Source organism: Myodes glareolus, chromosome 5 (assembly GCF_982192425.1).
Source record: "Myodes glareolus chromosome 5, mMyoGla1.1, whole genome shotgun sequence".
In the NCBI taxonomy this organism is placed as follows: Eukaryota; Metazoa; Chordata; class Mammalia; order Rodentia; family Cricetidae; genus Myodes; species Myodes glareolus.
In genome coordinates, this window is record NC_142030.1 from 32,018,858 (window position 1) to 32,037,680 (window position 18,823).

The 18,823-nt window shown below is 52.6% G+C and overlaps 1 protein-coding gene across 4 annotated transcripts in view; it reads left to right on the forward strand.

The window, feature by feature from the left end:
• Zmiz1 (zinc finger MIZ-type containing 1) overlaps positions 1–18,823 on the forward strand; it is a 202,740-nt gene that overhangs the window by 41,542 nt on the left and 142,375 nt on the right. For all 4 annotated transcript variants that reach the window (XM_087906214.1, XM_087906211.1, XM_087906212.1 and 1 more), the window contains exon 2: positions 991–1,110. The gene's annotated coding sequence lies outside the window, so the exon portion shown is untranslated. The remainder of the gene's footprint in view (positions 1–990; positions 1,111–18,823) is intronic.

Here is an 18,823-nt window from a genome sequence, read left to right on the forward strand (position 1 = left end):
CACTTTTTCCCGCTCTAGGGACTTCCTGTCTTCCATAGCTCATCCCTCCCACAGTCAGTTGTCTGGAGACACAGCTGAGAAGAGCCTGTCGCCCATCAAAGCAGGCTTCATACCTGAGTCTGCCAGCAGTGGGCAAAGTGAGGAGACATGGTATACTTCAAGCCTTGCCCCCTCACTCACTAAGGAATTCTGGGAAGAGTATTCCGCTATAAGGAACCCAGTTTCCTCATTTGTAGAACAGCAGAGAAAAATCAATCTCTCTCTCTCTCTCTCTCTCTCTCTCTCTCTCTCTCTCTCTCTCTCTCACACACACACACCCCTTCCATTGCCACCACATGTTTGGAACTAGACAGCAGGAAACCTTTCGGGAGCTCTGGAGGCCTCCTAACTGAAGGCACATGGAAGCTGACCCACAGGTTCGGCCTGTCTAGTAGTGCACCTCACTGCACCCGGACTGTGCTGTCCTTGTTGCTCCCTCCCCGCCTTCTCCGTCCAACACCAAATGATCCCTGTGTCCCTTGATAACAATGTCAGATGACATACATTAGACTGACTTTCGAGGCCATGGAAATCTGGGAGAGACTTGGTTAATATGCTGCAAATCTGCAGAAAAAAGAGGGGGCGTGGTCAGAGAGGGCCTCCCAAAGGACCCGAATATGGGCTCCAAGGCCACTCTGGCTTGGGGCTTGGAAGGATAAAGAAGAAGAGATCCGGCTGGAGGACAGGAGGCCTGTTGGTGGGGGTATTGTGGTGGTATGTGTGGGGATGTAACTGCTACTCCCTGTATTCAGGTTATTGAACTCACTGAGGCTTACTGTAGGGCTGCAGGTATGAATCTCAGTAGCCTGTGCCTCTTGAAGAGGAACTACAGCACCCAGGAGTTGGTTTGAGGGACCCAGGCATGCTAGATCTAGAGGACAGCTGGAAAACTCAGGGGTTGCTTGCTGGCCCGAAGCTAGAACTCATGGTCCCCTCTGCTCTTTCTTGCAGAACTTGTGGCCGCTGTGCTTGGACTGCATAGAACCCACTCAACACCTCTTTCACCGCAGCCTCCCTTCCCCAACATTGCAACAGCCTGGAGTGGTGATCGACTGGCAGAAGCCTTAGCAGGTGAGTCGATGAGCCAGCCATGTTGGTACTGGGAATCCGCTACTGAGGGCTGGGTGAGTGTGTGTGGCTACCTGAAATAGGCGATGTCAGTAGCTTGAGGAGCTTGGGCGGAGACGTGGCTCATTTCCCAGTTTCCCCTTTGTTCCTGGGCTTCCAAACCAGAGCAGAGAGGGCTTGGGCCTAGCCTGGGCAATGGACATGTGGTTCTGTTCTATTGTCAGCGTCCTGTGTAGGCTTGGTAGCTCTCACCCTCCTGCTAAGGGATTTTGTCTTCTAATCTCGATCATGGAGACAATAGCAGTAGTCATAGAAATGTCCTCCGCTCCCATGGACATTTAACTGTACCATGTCAAGATTTTCCCCTCCATCACTGTCCTTGAGGGAGTGGTTGTCACCATCCCCGTTGTGCAGGTGAGGAAAATGAGCCTTGGTTAGGAAGACCTTGCCCAGTGCCACATACCTAACCAGACCTGGGTTCAAGTTCATATCTGTGCATCCTTGAACCCTGTCCTGGTCCTCCCCATCCTGTCGCACCTTCTGGAGGGTGGGTCTGGGTGTCCTCAGAAGAGCCAACTCAAGACAAAAGGAGAGGCCTTCTACAAAGTGACCGTGGCTGCTGGTTGCTATGATCAAGCTTCCTCGGATCCTCCAGGCATTGGCTATTTCACACTGGATGGGGTAACTGAGAGAAGGGTGAGCTACACAGGCAGGAAATGACAGGGCCAGGATTGGTATTGCATAACCACACTGCACCCAAGCCCTCCTTTCTACTGACCTGCCTCCCTGATATGGGGACAGCATCTGTGTCAGGGTAGAAAGCCTAGGAATGAACCCTGCGTGGGAAGTGGCCATTGGGCTGACTGGGGGAAGGTGAGAAGTTACCATGCTGATAGAGAGGGGAAAGGAAGATGAAGCAGAGGGCATAGCTCCTGTGGGGTCTCAGGGAAGCAAAAGTTAACTCCCAGCCGTTTAGGCCTGCACCCGAGGGCCCATGTGAATCTGTTAGAATCGGGGCCAGCTGTGTCATTTGCAGGGTCCAGTGAAAAATAAAAATCAAAACTGGTTGTTCACGAACTATTAAGGACTTCAAGTTGGTGACAGCAGGCGCAGTGAGGTCCCTTAAAGCTTAAAGACCAGTATGACAAAGGCTAGCCCGTGAAGCCAGGTATGGAAGTAGAATAAAGTGGAATCAACCAAGTGGGTGTCCAGCCTCCTCCACTCACAAGCTGAATACAGGCCTGCTGACCTTGTACGAGGCCCCTTGGCCTCAGACAGTGGTGTCCCCCTCCCACAGCAGGAGGCTCTGTGATGCCAGGGGCTAGCTTGTCTCAAGCAGCCGGGGACAGGCTGCATGAGGATCGCGTGGGAACTCTCTTGGGTCTGCTGCTCCAGCCTGCCCTGCCTGCCCCTGCTACCCAGTCCCAGGCAGCATGCATGACAAGGGACAGAGAGAATGGAAGACTGCGTGCGCAGCAGAGCGGCTGCTGCGAAGCCCAGGGTCTTCTGACTGCAGAGCCTCCTGTCTGGACTGCGCCCTGCTTGCCCGTTCTGTCTACCTGTTCCTGTGGGTTGGATGCCAGGAGCTTTCTTTGTCCCCGTGCTGTCGCCAGGTGCTGCCTCTTGTGGTTCTCTGCCAAGGGCAGCGTGCTCGCGTAATTCATTAAATCCAGTAAAAGGCGTCATTCCTATTGACTGGATACAAAAACAGTGGCTGTGAGACCTAACACTGCTCCAAGCTCCTGGGCTGTGGTGAGGTCCACCCAGGCCGTGAGGTGGATGATGACCAGAGAGGGCCATAACTGAGCTCTGGCCCTACAGGGGCTTTTTCCTCTTGGTAAAATTTAACTTCACTCCTGGTCCATGAGAGGCTCCAAGTTCTAGGCTGTCAGGATGACCTGGCAGGTCCTGGAGATCTGGCTCACCATAGTAAAGAAGCCTTCAGCCCTGCTTATTCCTGGGAAGGATAAGGCTCAGCCCACACAGAGCTCGGGCAAGCCACTAGCTGGGCAGAGAAAAAAAGCCTTGAGTTGCTTCTGACCATCACAGAAGGAAAGGCCAGATGCAGAGGGAGAGGGTGTCCTGTCAGGTTGTGGCACTCCGCCCCTTCTGTGGCTGGAATGTATAAAAGGCACACTGGGTGAAATACATTGACCATTACAGTTAAGAATGTGAACTCAGAGTTTAGGCTTTTGGGTGTTTGTGGTTCTGTTTCTCCATTTTTTTTTAAAAATAAATTGTCTCATTCTGGTGAAAAGGCCTCTTTGGGCCCCATGTCATCATCTACAGGTGTGTGTAAGAGAGTCTTCTCTGGGAGGTGTCATATGGTCGCTACGCCTCCAGCCAGGCCTGTGGACAGGTGGTGTGTAGCAGGTAGGGTGTGTGACATGGTTGATTCCAGCTGTGCGGATCCACAGCGGCAGTTCCTGGAGAGAGGCTTGCCTGATGATGAACAGACATTGGGAAAGGGGGATATCCGGGTTCCTGAGGCAGTTCTGTGGGCAGCCACATGACAAGAGCCGCACTCCTGTGCCACCAGTCCCCAGACTCCAGCCTGGCAGTCACCTGTAGTCTCTGCACTTCTAGGGTTAAGGACAGTGTGGGCTGCCTGAAAAGACCCATGGGTGCCAAGGCCAGCACGCAGAGGATTGGCTGGGCCTAGCCTGAGGTCCTGCAGACTGGGCCGCCTGTGGCATGCCTGTCAGTCTTCAGTCCAGCTGAGAATGCTCGCCCCAGCCCCTGCCCAGAATTTGTGGCCTCCAGGCTATCCCTCCACCAGCAGCCTCTGCAGCCTGCCCTGCCCCCCCCCCCTCATCTCCTGCTACTCCAGTCTAGTGCTGGAAATGCTCTACAGCCTGCTGCTTAGTCCTGCCCCTTGTGGCTTGGCAGGGTGGGGCTGCCTTTCCACCAGACCTGCTGTGTGACCTTGGGTAAGTCCCTGCCCTTCTCTGCTGCTGTCCCTTAGTCTGTGTGACCAGAAAGTGAAGCTTTTAAAGGCATTGTAGAGATGAAGAAATTCAAAACACAGAGACTAGGAAACCTACCCAGAGTCAACACAGTTCTTGGTGGAACTGGGATCAAGCCCAGTTTCCTCTGGAACCATATGTTCCCTGTGCTGTCAGACTGGCTCTCACCAACACTGGCACCATGCTGGGCCCTCCTGCTAAATGCAAATGGTGGTTGAACAGCTGGGTGAGCACAGGTCCAAGGCAACAGTCACGGAACTGCGCTGCACAGGCACAGAAGTGTCCACTCAGTGAGGGCGAAGACCAAGGAGGTAGCCAGGAAGTCTGCCTGGAGGAGGGAGAAGCAGTGCAGGGTACTTCACAGGTCTGCGTGTCCTGGCAGCTTCACAGCCAGCCAGGAGGATGTATTCAGCAGCAGATGCAAGCAGGTGCTACAGCAGCTTCGGAGAGCCCCCAGGCCCATACCCAGTTTGCCCTGGCTTCTTTACTCTATAGTGGGAGTAAGGGCAGCTCTCTGGTGATGTGGGATCCAGTCTCAGCCTCCACACGAGAGTCAGAGCCTTGGTTCCCAGGCTGGGGGAAACAGGGATGGACTAGCTTCTTCCTGTAGCTGGACAGTTGGGCCCCACCAGGTCTTGAAGCCCCCTATTCTGTACCCGTTCTGGGAGGGAAAAGCTCACCTGCCCAAAGGCAGGAAGAGGTTAGTCTAAAGGGGGAGCTAAGTGTCACTCTCTTCTGCCACCCTCTGCACATCTGTTGGTCCCATACTCTTCAATGGCCTGAACTCAGCTCAGGAACGTGGGGTGGACATTGCTGAGGGACAGATGATTACGGAAGCCCTGAAACTAGCCTGGGGACACACAACTTCATTATGGTAGATACAAGAAGCTGTGACTTAAGTAGGTGGCATCCTTCCCAAGATGGGTAAGGCTGGGTTGCTCTCCAGCTCTACCACTTACCTGATTATGTAGGAATGAGGGCCCATAAAGAGCTCTGTGAATGTCATACAGGCAAGTCTTCCTCCCACTGAGGTTTGTTCACCCAGCACTTGCCTGGAGTTGATCTTGTTCTTGTCCGTGAGACACATACCCAGGCCCCACTTGTCGAGACGAACAGCTCTGCCCGTGCCTTTTGTCTCTTTTTCCAAAGCCCCCACATACCTCACAGCAAAGGAGAAGACCCTGAGCTGGCTGCTGTCTGGAATCATCAGAATGTCACACTCTGTCCCAGAGAAGACGTGAGCTTCAGGAATCACCTGGCCAGGTTCCCAATGCCACAAGGAGACCCGGGGCCCAGTGGTAGAAATATACCAGTAACCGCATGGTGCTCTAGCCTTACGGCCATGCACACTGCCCTCTGAAACTACACTGACTGTGTGGAAGGTGGTGATGCTGACAATGGGGACCAGCAATAGTGACCAGAGCCCTGTGTTTACTGAACAACAAAGTCAGCTGAGGAGCTGTGGGTGCTGAGAGCAGTACCAGGAAAGCTCAGTTGTTTGTGGAAACTCACGTAGAAGGGGCCAAGGGGTCCAGCTCTGTGAAAACCCATCACTGCCTTCTGCCATGGCCCTCCCATAGTGAAATCTCCCCTACCCTGACCCATGTAGTTGGTGTCAAAATGCTGTGGATGAAGACATAAAATAGACTGGTGACCAGGACCTGCCCATAGTCCTCATCGGCTCCATTTGCAGAGGGATGCCGGGTGCTTCGCTACCCTGCAGTCTGGGAGGCTGTGCAGTGACATTCCTTTTCCTGGAGTAGAGGTCTGCAGCCAGTCCTGGAGAGTGAACCTGAAATGGACTGCCAGCGTCCAAGCCACAGGAAAAGCTGGGCAGAGAGGCTGCCCCAAGGACTGTGTCGAGGGCCAAGGGGGTAATAAAGGACAGAGGGGTGAGGTAGGTACCCTTGAGTTCAGATGCCAGAAAATGGAGTGTGTAGTTTTCTTCTAACTACCAATATTCTACTTCTGTGCTTCAGTTTTCCTTGGATCCTCTCTGGGCTTCAGGCATCAAGGAGCGCACCTTCAGGCTTTGGTGGGAACATCTGCCTTTGGTCAGCACAAGTTGTGCTTGGGTTTTTGCTGAGGGAGGGACAGAACTGTCAAGATCCTTGGTGGGCAATTGGCTGAGGAAACCGCAACAGGACTCTCCCTAGCTGATGAAGACCAGTTTAAGGCTCCTAGAGTTCCTAGGCTAGACCATCCAGGGAAGGCAGGGGCTGGCCCTGTGTAATTCTACCTGTGGACTAAGAATCTAGTTCTCATAGAGGGTTTGGGAGAATGTTCTGATTTGGACATCCCCATCTTTCCTATAACCAACTGCCTCCTGGGAGAGACTGGCAGCAGGGAGAGGGTAGTTCTCCCAAAACTGTGCCAGGTGAGTCATGCTGTGTGGCAGGAGACCTCCCTGGCTGCTACCACCTGTAGCAATGCTGAAACCCTGTGGGCTCCTCCCTGATCACGCCACACTGTGTGTGTCGAGCAACGCTGACCCGCAGTGGTCTTGTTCTCACCTCTTTCCTGTCACTAGCTACAGCCACGGGCCCGTTGGACTCCAGGTCCTGGGCTTGCATGAACCTCCTGCGTGATTAGTATGCGCAGCTTCCAGCTCCAGCCCCATCAGCCTAGGGATGGCCCAGGGATTTGTTCAGGAAGCCCACAGTTCTTTCTGGAATGCTACAACAGTTATCCTACATCATGGAGTGGCAAAATTCTTTGAACTCAAAGCCTCTCCATGGTCCCTGACTCATGTTATTCTCACATATAAACTGGGTAGGAGCCTGATTCCAATGGGGGGGGGGGGACTAGAGTCAGGACATTTGGCCAAGGTCACACAGCCAATCCAAAATCAAGCTGAGGATCCGGGGCCCTGCTTACACACCTCTGGGAACCAAGCAAATGTTGCTTGTTTGTTAGGGGAAGCCACTGGCTAGAGATGCTGGAGGCCCACAGGAGGCAAAACCTTGCTCTCTTCCCTCCTGGACTTGGTCTGCTCTAATTGGCCACAAGTGCTGTTGCTGCTGACATTTACCTGGTAGGGAGAAGGACCTCTCCCTCTTACATCAAGATACTAAAAATAGCTACGGCCAGCTTCCTTCAGCCCCTGCCCAGCCCACGCTTGCTCCCCCCCTCAGTGACCTTTTTTCTGGGGTGGCACAGCACTAGGCTCCGCCTTGCAGTCTCTGTCAGGTCCCCATGTCCTTAGGCTGTCAGGAGAGGGCCTGCAGGAACACCTCCCTTTTCTTGCCACCCGATGGGCACTCCTTGTCTCCAGTGACCACCTCACTCCTGGACTCCAGCAGGGGGCTTGCTCCATCCCCCAGTGATTTGGTGCTCAATTCTCACCCTCCTCTTCGCTGAACCCAGACATTCTGTGGCCTTTATCCCAGGGCTTTTCCATCCTTGCCACTCCAGCAGTGAAAACAAGCCAGGCTTTGGCATGGATATTGCGAGGCTGCGCACATCCTGATCTCTGAAATGGACAGGAGCATGGGGCGCAACTATAGAATATTGCAAGGATGTACTAAGGCAACGTACAGGAAAGAGTGAGTCAGTAGCCGAGCCCCTCTTGGGGTTTTTTTTCATGCAGCTACTCTGGGATCCTAATAAATGAGATTGATATGCTGGAACAGGAAAAGAACGTTCCAGAACGGGCTCAGGGCTGGCAACTTGATTTCCTCCAGGTCAGGGCCTCTTGCCCATTCCCCATGCACTTCCAGTTTGGCCTGCCATGCCTGCCTAGCCAGTGTTTGTCTGGTTCGTGTCCTGGGTCAGGATGACCAGAAGTTGTATGAACACTGGCCTTCATCCAGTAGCTGGCTGGCTTTGGACTCAGCCCAATGGAAACAGGAGTGGTTTTCCAGGTTTGGACTTGCGCCTGGCACATGGGCTACTCCAGTGTGCCTCGGTTTCCTCAGCTGAAACAGTATGATAATGCTCTAACTTACCCTATGCTATATGGGGGCTCAATCGTACCCAGAAGAGCGCATGGTTGGATCATCATGCTGGCCGCCTCAGCTGGGCCTCCCGCAAGTAAGGCTAATTTCACAGTTGGTGGTAAGGACAGTGACCACCTGCTGTGGTGAGTGACTGGTGTCAGCTGCTGAGCGCAGCACATGAGATGCTGAATTCAGTCTCCAAACCCCTAGCACAAGGTCCTATTATACACTGCATTCCAGATGAGGAAACTGAGGCACACCGAGGCCACCCACAGTTGAAAAGGGGTGGGTCTGGAAACCAGAACCCAGAATCAGCCTGGCTAGAGTGATCAACAGCTATCAACAGCCATCAACAGCCTAGGACTGTCCCAGTGTTAGTAACACAAGTTCCAAATCTTGGAGATTTGCCTCTCTTCTGAGTGACGAAGTGTGGGTGACAGGGCTGTCCCTGGCTGTACAGAGTGCCTCCCCCCTGCTCCCTGCTGGTTGCTGGTCACCACCATTTCCACACCTAGGGCTGTGTTCCTCACCCACCGCTCTCCTCCACCCTGTTCTTGGCAGGCTTCGAGAACATGCCAGTCAAGTCTTGGACCAGGTTGCACCAGTAGCTGGCTGATGGATCATGGGACTATTGCCTGTCAGACCTCAGTTTCCCCGTTTACACAGAGGGCCTATGCAGCTCTCCTCCCATCCTTCCAAAGATTTCTGGAACCTCTCTTTTATGGTTATCATGTGTGTGATACGTGTTCGTGATGTCCAAGGGCCTTGGTCACATGTAGAGGTCTTTAACCCCTGAAGGGGTTCAAGGGGTTGCCTTCCTTCCAGAGGTAGGTTCTCATGTTTGCCCTTGCATCCACTAGACTAGCTGGCTGGGTACTTCCGGGGATTCTCCTTCCATCTAGGAACACTGGGTACAGATGTACACCACTGCCTCACTCTGCATGGGCCTCGAATCCTTACCGTTGCACAGTGAATGCTTTACCTGCTGAATCGTTCTTCTCCTTAGCCCTGGAACGTCTTAAGAGGGAAGGCAGAAGGAATCCCCGAAGGAGTAGGGCAGCACTACTGTGTGTCTCAGAGACAGCAGAGGGGCACAGCAGGAACAGAGACAGCCTGTGTTGTCCCTCCCCGGCCCAGGCCTTCGTGGGTGAGGAGCCAGTGCTCCTTGGGGTCCTGGGTCGTCAGTTCTTACTGATGTAGAAGGTAGTACATGTTGAGGCCAGATCTTTCACAGAAGAAGCCTGGGTATCATTGACACTCCCTCTCCCTCATCCCTGGTACCCCTTTCTCCTCCTTGAGTCTGTGTTTCTCTCACTGTCTTGCTCCTGCCAGCAGTCAGGCCTTACCACGTTCCTGCCTCCATGTTATCCTCTCCAGCCCTGTCTATCTCTCCAGTTTCCCATTGCCTGTAGGGGAAAAGTCCACATTACGAGATGGCATCAAGGCCGTCTTCTGGGCTCAGTGAGGTATGAGAGCTGTTTGTACTTCTCGGCCCACCCGAGCCTTCCATGTCGTCTGTCTTTAGTGGTATGGGGTGTAGTACCTTTGTACATGCCCGGCTTTGTGCCCAGTCTCTAGTCTTGTAGATACAGTTGTGCTTGGAACCAGAACACTTTTCTCAGATACTACCTAGAACTACTGCCCCCAGCTACCCAGTGTGGCTCAGACCCAGATTCCGGATGTAGGAGCTGCCTGTCTACTGACATGGGTGTTCAGTCCCAGTGAGAACAAAGTTGTACCTCGGGGAGTGAGCAGGCTCGCGTGGTAAATACAGGCGTGTGCTCCCAACTCCGCAGCTAAGTGACTTCGGGTAGCCTAGATAAGCCTTGGTAGTATGACCTATGACACGTGCTTAACAAGAATGCCTTCATCACTGGCTGCTGGAATTAAATGAAATGGCACAGAATTAGAGTGTAAAGGGTCCTAGGCCATTGTAAGAATGATAGGCACACTGTGTATCCATTTTTTTTTTTTGTCACATCAGGGACGTATTTAAACCTTGAGTTGTCAGCCACCTTCCAGAAAGGTTCTTACTCAGTCTTTGATGTAACTTGCATCTCTGCCCACCCCCACCTTCGTTCTACCCTAGCACTCCTTCCCAGGGCCCCCTGACACCCCAAGAATTCCAACCAGTGCTTGCTGTCCTGTGTTGTCACCTTGTTACCCTGTCTCCACTGAGCCCCTTCTGATCTGACCCCCTCCCCCAGGTTTCTGGATCCCAAGGATGGGGGCTAATGAAACTGTTTTGGGTGAACCCATGCTCAAGCCAGATCATCTCCAAGAGCAACATAGGTGTGGCCAGCCAGGATTCTGGGTCCACCCACAGGCTGCTTGAGGACATATCTGGGCCACCTGCAGTCAGGGGCAACACCCATCCCTAGCTTCATGGGGCTCAGCAGGCACCATGGAACTTGCTCTGCAGCTGGCTCCCCCGGAGTCCAGAGGCTCCCTTAGCTATGTGTCTGTGTTTTGTTTGCTGAGGTCCCGCCCCACCCCCACAGTCTTCTGTTAAATTGTGTTATTATATTTAAACAAATCAATTCCATTGCAGAGTTTTCCCGTCCTAATGATGAGTTTGCAGTGCAGATGCCATTGATTTCTCACAGTCCTGAAAACCAGCTGATGAATGGCGCCCGGTGCTTCTTTGGAGAGGCACTTAGGCAGCCTGCGTTCGCCTCAGGCTTCTCAGGGACACTGCCCCACCCTGCCCTCAGCTGCTGCCTGCAGTTGGGACTGAGGTCATGGGTCAAAGGAGACCCCAAGTCTTCCCCCACCCCCACCCCCCCGTGGAAGGAATGTCAGGGCCTTCACCTGCTCTGGTGACACAGGGTGAAGTTTTTTTTTGTTTTTTTTTTTTTATTGATTTTAGCCCCAGGCAAGACTTACTGAGGGGAGAAGGCTTGAGGTGTGATCTTGATCTTCTACAAATCCAAAGCACCTTCTTAGGAGTTGGCACCTCATTTTTAAATCTGGTGGGGTTGCCTGTAAAAACCACTTGAATTGCTTTTGGGAAGAGATTGCTGGAGAGGTGAAAGGGCTTCCCTTCGGGGAAATCCGTCAGAACCCAGTGTTGAAAGGCACAGGTAAGCTGCCCCCAGGGCTTTGCCTCTCAGATACCTGCCCTTCCTGCTTTTCCTAGTTCCTGTGAGCAGGAACTACTACTGTTCCCAGTGTAGAGGGATCTCCAGAAAGGGAGGGAGGGACGCTTGCCTGCCAAGGTAGAGGCACAGTGGACTCTGAGAGCCAGTCCTGATTGTTGTACTTCTGTGAGTGTCACAGAGGCAGGGACGCTGCCCTCACTGCCAGCCTTTCTCTTAATCCACCCTGGGTTTCTGTCTGCATGAGCCCAGGCCCCTCACAGGTTTGAGGCTTAGCTGCTCACATCAGCACTCTCAGGAGCTTGTCACCTGCACTGGAGGGAAGACAAGAGGGAGTGTCAGGGTCTGCAGTGGACCTCAGAGAGCATGCCTGGCCTCAGTTCCTCCGAACGCTGATAATGGCAGTACCACACTCTCAGGGGTAGGAGTGGAGACCAATTTGCCAATTTGCTGCCCTCTCCCCTTCTAGTTCACGCCTTTTTTTTTTTTTTTTTTTTTTTTTTTTTTTTGAGACAGAGTTTGTGGCCCAGAGTAGGATTCTGTTCTTCAGGGTTACAACCAGCACCTCTTAGGCTGTGGTGGCCTTGGAGTTGGGGTAGGGTAGGGGCTTGTGCATGGCTGTCCTGTGTTTCCCAGGCATCTTGAGACCACCCCTCACTGGGGACCCCTGGCTGGCCCAGCATGCATCTTCCTGCGCATTCCCAGTGGCCATAGCCAGCCAGCTACCCCTCTTCCTGCAGACTGACAGCTCCTATAATCAGGTTAGCCTCCCTCTGCTCAATGCTTGCTCTGCTGAGCCAGACCAGCTGCCTCTGATGGTCAGTCCACCTGGCCCTCTCTGTGGTGCTGGGGTGGGGGAGGGGAACTGAGGGAAGAGCTGACAAGGGGGAGACTTAGCCTCCCTCCATGTAGACCTCTTCAGCAGTCCAAATCCTTATTCTGGCATCAGGACCCTGTTCCCTTCTCCCACCTCCATGCAGCTGGGGTCTCATGAATGTAGCGACTGCTCCTCTTCACACTTCTTAGAAAACTATGCATCCTTGGAAACCCAATTCCTCTCTCTTCCTCTGGACTACTTCCCTGGCTTCCACCTGCACTGGGCACTCTGACCTGGAACTTATCAGTGCCAATGTATTGAGATTCATATTCCTGGATGTAGTCCAGGAAGGAAAAAAAATAATCCTTTTCTCCATATTGTAGGTGGCAGCTTGAGAAATATCCAGTAAATGGCCTGGACCAACCAAGGGGAAAAAAGCAACCACAGAAGAGAAAAAAACAGACAGGAGGGCCAAGAAGGCCGCTTCCATCCCCTCACACACTGCAGCCCACTTCCTGCTGAGGAGCTTCATTCCCAGCTTCATGACACACTTCAGGCCTGAAATAGACCCATGGAACCTTGGTGGTATCTTTATTACCCCTCCTCCCTGCTGGGCATGTTGGCCTCTCCCCTTCTGGGCCCTGCTCAGTGCCAGGACCCTTGCCAGCCAGTAGGGCCAGACCATGTTCTCTGTCCCTGCTTACTTTGCTTTTATAAATGCAGTGAGTAAGATGGGGGATGGGGAGGTAAGGATTGTGGCACACACCTTTAATCCCAGCACTTGGGAAGCAGAGGCAGGCGGATCTCAATGAGTTTGAGGCCAGCATGGTCTGCAGAGTGAGTTCGAGGACAGCCAGGACTGTTACACAGAGAAATCCTGTCTCGAAAAACATATAAATAAATAAATACAGTGTGTAAATGGGGCCTGCTGCTTCCCAGGAGCTCCGTGTTTAAGGACTAGGGCACGGCTGCAGGCCTGATTGTCCTACCAAACCCATCAGCTGCCTATTCACCATTCAGTTTGTGTGTATGTCTGCTAATTCAAAAGAGAGGTACTCCTAACGACTTTTACATAAATACTATATTTGTTCCATGTAAAGACGGAATTCAAATTTGCTGGTGATTAACTGATTGTCTAGTCCTGTAGCTGTCACACATGAAGGGTTGGGAGACTGTGGTCAGAGGGCCATTCTGGGGACCAAGAGGTCACCAGGAATGTCAGAGACCAGGAGTGTTTGGGCTGCAGTCTAACTAATGGAACTGGGGGGAACCCCTGACTCATGCCCCTAAACATATGGGGAATTTGAAACCCACACCTCCCAGCAACAGCCAGTGAGTGGACTCTTACTCCAGTAGTCATCCGGTGTGCTGTGCATTTTGTGGGCAGTGGACTCAAGAACTTGGGACCCTGACTGTCCCACCTAAGGAGGAAAAGGGCCTGGCTAAGCCTTTGTGCTCCTGTAGAGGTCTCTGCCTCCTCTCGCTTCCCATCTGTGCTCTAGCTCCCTGGCAGCCCTTACGCTTTTGGGAGCACTCTCCTCACCTGGATGGAGGCACACCCCCCCACCCCACGACAAGCCTGCACCCTGCCCAGGCCTTGCAGACGGATGTGCCAGGAAACAGGTGTGGGGCTGATTTCACATTTTTAATATTATGTATTTATTTTCGTGCGGATCAGAAAATATGTATAATTAGTATATAAGACCCATGATTTGGCAGTTGATAGCACTTTAGATGAGGCTAAGTGAAAAAGGTGATTGGTTTAAAATGATTAAAATAATGATACATAGATTATTAAGGTGGGACACAGATGGGCTTGTGGAATCAGGTGATGGGGGAAGGAACACGCTGGAAGAGCCCGAGTGACGCTGACCACGTCAGAGCCAGGCCGTGGTGTTGGGGGGGGGGGGGTCCAGAGACATGAGGCCTGCATACTGTTCCCTGGCCTATAGATGCCCTGCCTCATCCTGGGGACAGATGGCACTCCTGGGTCACTCCAGAGTTTCCCACACTATTGACCATAAGCAGTCACCCCCAAGAAAAATAGAGCCTAGGAGGAAGGACCCATAAAGTGGCTTCCTGCCCAGGGTCACTTGACACAGGGCCTAGACCCGTGTCTGGCCTCCTGGTATCGTAGGTTGTAGATAGGAGGCCAGTGTAGCTCTGGACAGCTCGCTACTATTTAGCTGTCTTCCAGGCCAATCTCAAGTCACGAGGACTGGACAGCTCTAAGGCTCCGGTGGTTTCTAGCCAGGGTTTCCATCCTGTCTGCTGATCTCCTCTGTTCAGTAGGAGATGGGGGCTGAGACATTTGAGAACCATGAGCAGAGTGCTCCTCGAATAGTGCTCGGCTCAGTCATGGTATCCAGTGGGAGGGGAGCACAGTGCTGCCAGACAGCCTTTGGTGTTCTGGCGGTCTTAGGGGCAAGTGGGAGATAAAGGGAAGAACAAAGCCTACCTAGCCTGAGTGGCCGAAGACACGGGTCACTGTCTCCTCCTTTGCCTCCTCCACCAGCTACCAGCTAGCCTGTTCCATCATTTGGCCTCATGACACCAGACTTTCCGTAACTCTCCCTTCCCTCCAAAAGACTAGCTGCAAACCTCTCAGGAGCTCACGGCTACTGCAGTCTGGCCCCCATGAACACTACTCTTCAGCCACCTCCTCTTCTCTGGGACATGGCACAGTCTGACAGCATGCTGGATGACCTTGAGCAGCCCCCTCCTTCACCCCACTAAGGTCCTTATGGTGCCAGCCCAGTCCATCTCTAAGGCTTCTCCCACTCCAAACCCTGTCTGCCTGCCCTGGCAAATAAAGGCGGTGTCCGTGTCTGCCTACGCAGGAGACCCAGCATGGTGAGGCGAGCGGGGAGCCTGTTCACTTGCTGAGGTGTTGGTGCCAGGTGGGATGAGTAAGTGATTTCATTCATGAATGAATGCATAAATAAGTGGGTATGCTTAACATCCACCCTTGGTTGCTGCTGCTGCTGCTGTTGGAGTCTCTCCAGCTTCTCAGAGCAGTGGCCGAGAGGACTGGCCAGCGACTGGCTACGGCACAGTGCCAGCCTGTCTGGGTTCATATCCCGGCGGTGACCTTGAACTGTTTTTCTTCTTCTCTCTCTCTGTTTCTTTGTCTTTTAAGACGAGTACAGTATGTACTTCCTAAGCTGCCGTGAGACTAAACGAATCGGTTGGCATAAAGTGCTTAGACGGGAGCAGCTAAAGGCCCTTTAAAGAAGTTAGCCGTTGCGAACAGTTCATTACCACTACGATGATTAGCAAAGAACGGGGAGATGCTGGATAAAGTCTTGGAGTCCCTGGGAGCTTTGGAATGTTATAGGTAGAGAAGTGCAGCAAGTTGTAATTGGGAGCTTTCATTGTAAGCATTTCTGATAAATTGTTTAAAGAAGCTTCATCAGAAACAGGAGTTGGGTGCCCTAGGACCCAGGAGTTTGTTACCGTTTTCCCAACTCTATAGACATGTACAATTCGACATATTTTTCAAGAGGCTCTCCAGGATTGCTTAAACGTAAGCCTCTATAGATCTGAGTTTTATCAGTGTGTCTGCTTCTATGCTCCCCGTTCTGTGGTCCCAGCAGGAGGTGGCACTGTCCACATTTAGAGACACCTAACTTCTTAGCCTTAGACACCATGCTGTGTGCATGCTGGCCCCTTACATGCAGTTTCCAAACCTGAGAATGGCCTGAAGGATTCTGGGCAGTTCCCAGAGAGAAAGGACTGTCTTTCTCTTCCCTTCCAGAATATCTCTGGCAAAGGGCCTGCTTCACACAAAGGTCTGATGCTGGGCCCTGTTGCTTCTGTGCTTCTGAGCTGAGGGCTTCTCCGTGCAGACTGAGATCCGCCTACTCTCTCCTCCCCTGTGTATGCCCTGCTGTGTGGGCACTAGAAGGCAGTTAGGCTGTGGGAAGCAGGTTGCTGAGTTGTACGGTTGTCACTGGACTGTTTGGCTGTGTGCCAAATCAAAGGTTTAGTGCCAGGTTAGGGTCCAGGACTGGCCTTGCCCTCATGGATCTCTTTGGTTACCAAAACCACAGGATTCTCACCTGAAGGGTAAGGAGCAGACAGGCAAAGATGGGGTCAGCCCTCTTATCAGTAATCTCAGAGTAAGCAGTACAGAGAACCCACAGCTCATGAGAGCCCAACAGGTGCAGCTAGCTCCAGAGGACAGACCGTTAGCTGGGGACGACCCCTGGGTGGGCACTCTGGACACTTGCTGCCTCCGCTGGCAGCAGGGCCTCTAGACCCTGCTCTGAGAGGAACATTTATAACTCACAGCTGTGCGGTCCTGAGCCCAACTGACTGTGGTAAACCGATCTGGCTTCAGGAAGTCCCAACCCAAGGCCACTCCCAACTCGACCCCACATTCTCCTCACCTCCTGACACCCACATCCTGTTCTCAACAGGAGGGCAGGCTGTGGGGCCCAGCCAGGGTCTCCAGCTGCAAAGCACCAGGATGGCTCTAGAACTGTGAGGCCACCAGCATCATCAGGACCTGTCTCAAAGACAAATGTATAGGAACACTAAGGTCATCAGAGGGCTAGTGCCTATCCAGAGTCCACAGAATCAAGGATCAGGAGTGCTGATTGGAGGATCAGGAGCAGGCTTGGAGCTCCCAACACTATCCAAAGAGGGGTGGATGCTTCTAGCCCCCCCCGCCAACCACTGTAGCATAGGGGAGCCTGTTGAAAGAAAGGAGAGCTGCAGGGAATGCTGGGGAAAGACACACCATCCTGGATCCCAGGTTTCTGCATTGCCACCTTCGTTCTGGTGCTTCATTCTCTGGAAGCCCCGTTACCGCCCCCTGAGATTGTGTGGGACTAGGCGTGGGCTGGGGAAAAGAGGGAGGATGCTTTTGCAAGCTTCCAGCCCTCTGTGGCCTTGGCTCTGCCACCTGCCTTGGCCCCGATGCTTGAACCAAGCACTCACTTCTCTGCTGTGTTTTCCCTGCAAACAGAACTAATTCACTGTAGTGAGTTTGCAGGATCTTGGCCCAGGAAACTCTAGAAGTTTGTGACAATATTCTAAACTCAGAACCAGAAAAAACATGTATTTTTGTTTTATTGGTTACGTATTTATTAATGTATATTAGAAATGCCTACCTATGTATACTCTTTACTTTGTGGCTCTCCTCTGCTTTAAACTGGTCCTGGATGGGAGGGAGTCTAGCTGAACTGGTTCAGGGTTCCAGGTTCAGTGAGAGAGCCTGTCTCAAAGACATAATGTGGAACACCAGGTATAGTAGCACACACCTTTACTCCCACCCCTAGGGATACAGAAACAGGCTGATCTTAGTGAATTTAAGCTTCATAGTAAGTTCCAGGCCAGACAGAGCCTCATGGTAAGACCATGTCTCAAAAACAAACAAAAAAAGATGGAGCATGGATATAGAAGGTACTCAGTGTTGTGCGTCAATGTACACGTACAAAAATTAAATAGATGTGGGCTATAGAAACGGCCCAGTGGCTAGAACATACACTGCTTGTCCAGAGGACCTGACTTTGCTTTCCAGCACCCACACCTATAGTACTAGCTCAATTACTCTGGCCTCCAACCTCCATGGGCACCTGGACTCATGTACACATACCCACACAGAGACATACACGGGGGCTTACGGAAGAGCAACCCTGCACAGCGTGCATTAACAGCATCTGGATCTCAGAGCCATTCTTACTCCCTTAAGGTTATCGTCAAGGCTCTGTACAGTGGCTGGACTCGGAGGTAAGGAGGGCTGGGCAGTAGTTCTGTGGGCAGCTACACCAGAGATGGGGACAGCGTAAATGAGAGTAAAACTGTCCAGCTGTCCCTTGGTGAGGATTCTGTCCTCGAGGAGTCAGGGGCAGTGAGTGTCTAAGACATGAGGATACCATGTGGTGGGTGATAGTGTTGTTTTGTTTTAGCGTTTATTTGCTTACTTGTTTGTTTGAAATTAGGGAGCATCTTCTCCTCTCATCGTGCATGTGGATTGATCTCAGGTTGTCACGGCAGGCACCTTTACACTCTAAGCTAGCTCACCTGCTTGAGACTGTGTTCTAAGAAGTGAAATGCAGGCAGAAAAGAGAATCCATGCAACATGGGGGGGGGAGGCTCTGATGGATAGTTAAGGGAGGCTTCTCGAGGAGGATGGTCTCAACTGGGGACAGCAGAGGGAGTTAGAGAGATGGAGACAGCAATCGAGGAGCACGGAATCGTTGACGGCCTGTTGCCAGGTCCTAAGAGAGCTCTGGTAGCTTGGGACTGGGGGTACTGGGGAAGAGAGGAGTAGCAGTTGAGTCTAAATGTTCCCGAAACCCTGCATCAGGCTTGCTGCGGATTCAGATGGAGGATCCTATGGATCAAGGGTGGTCAGGACAGACTGGCAGCTTTGACTGGCAGCTTTGGCACAGAAGCAGAGGAGATTGTGTTTTCTCTGTCCTTGGACTGCTGGGAGTACAGAGTGGGACCCCAGAAGGCAGTCTGCTCTGGATCGTTGGAGGTGCTGCACCTCTGAGCCACAAAGGACGAGCCAGGAAGCAGCTAGACCGGAGTCTGGAAAGAGGCTGTGACTGGAGATGCATGGTCGGGAATTGTTTGTGGCCGGTGTTGCAAGCTAGGCAGCCAGTGAGGTCACCCTGAGAGAGAGCTTGTTGAGAGTGTGCAGGCCAGGAGTCTGAGTCTGAGTCACAGCCATCTGGCCTGGCCCTGGGGAAGGGACAGGAATGGATGTCAGGAGGGTGCAACCAGAGAGAGGGAGGAGGGAGAGCAGAGCCAGCTCTAAGTGGGCAGAAGATGTCATCAGGGAAACTGGGAAGGGCAGTGCAATGCAGAGGGAATAGAGGGAACATACACAAAGGCTCAGAGGCCTTAATAAGGAGGCAGTATCCAGAGAGGGCTGTTAGAGAC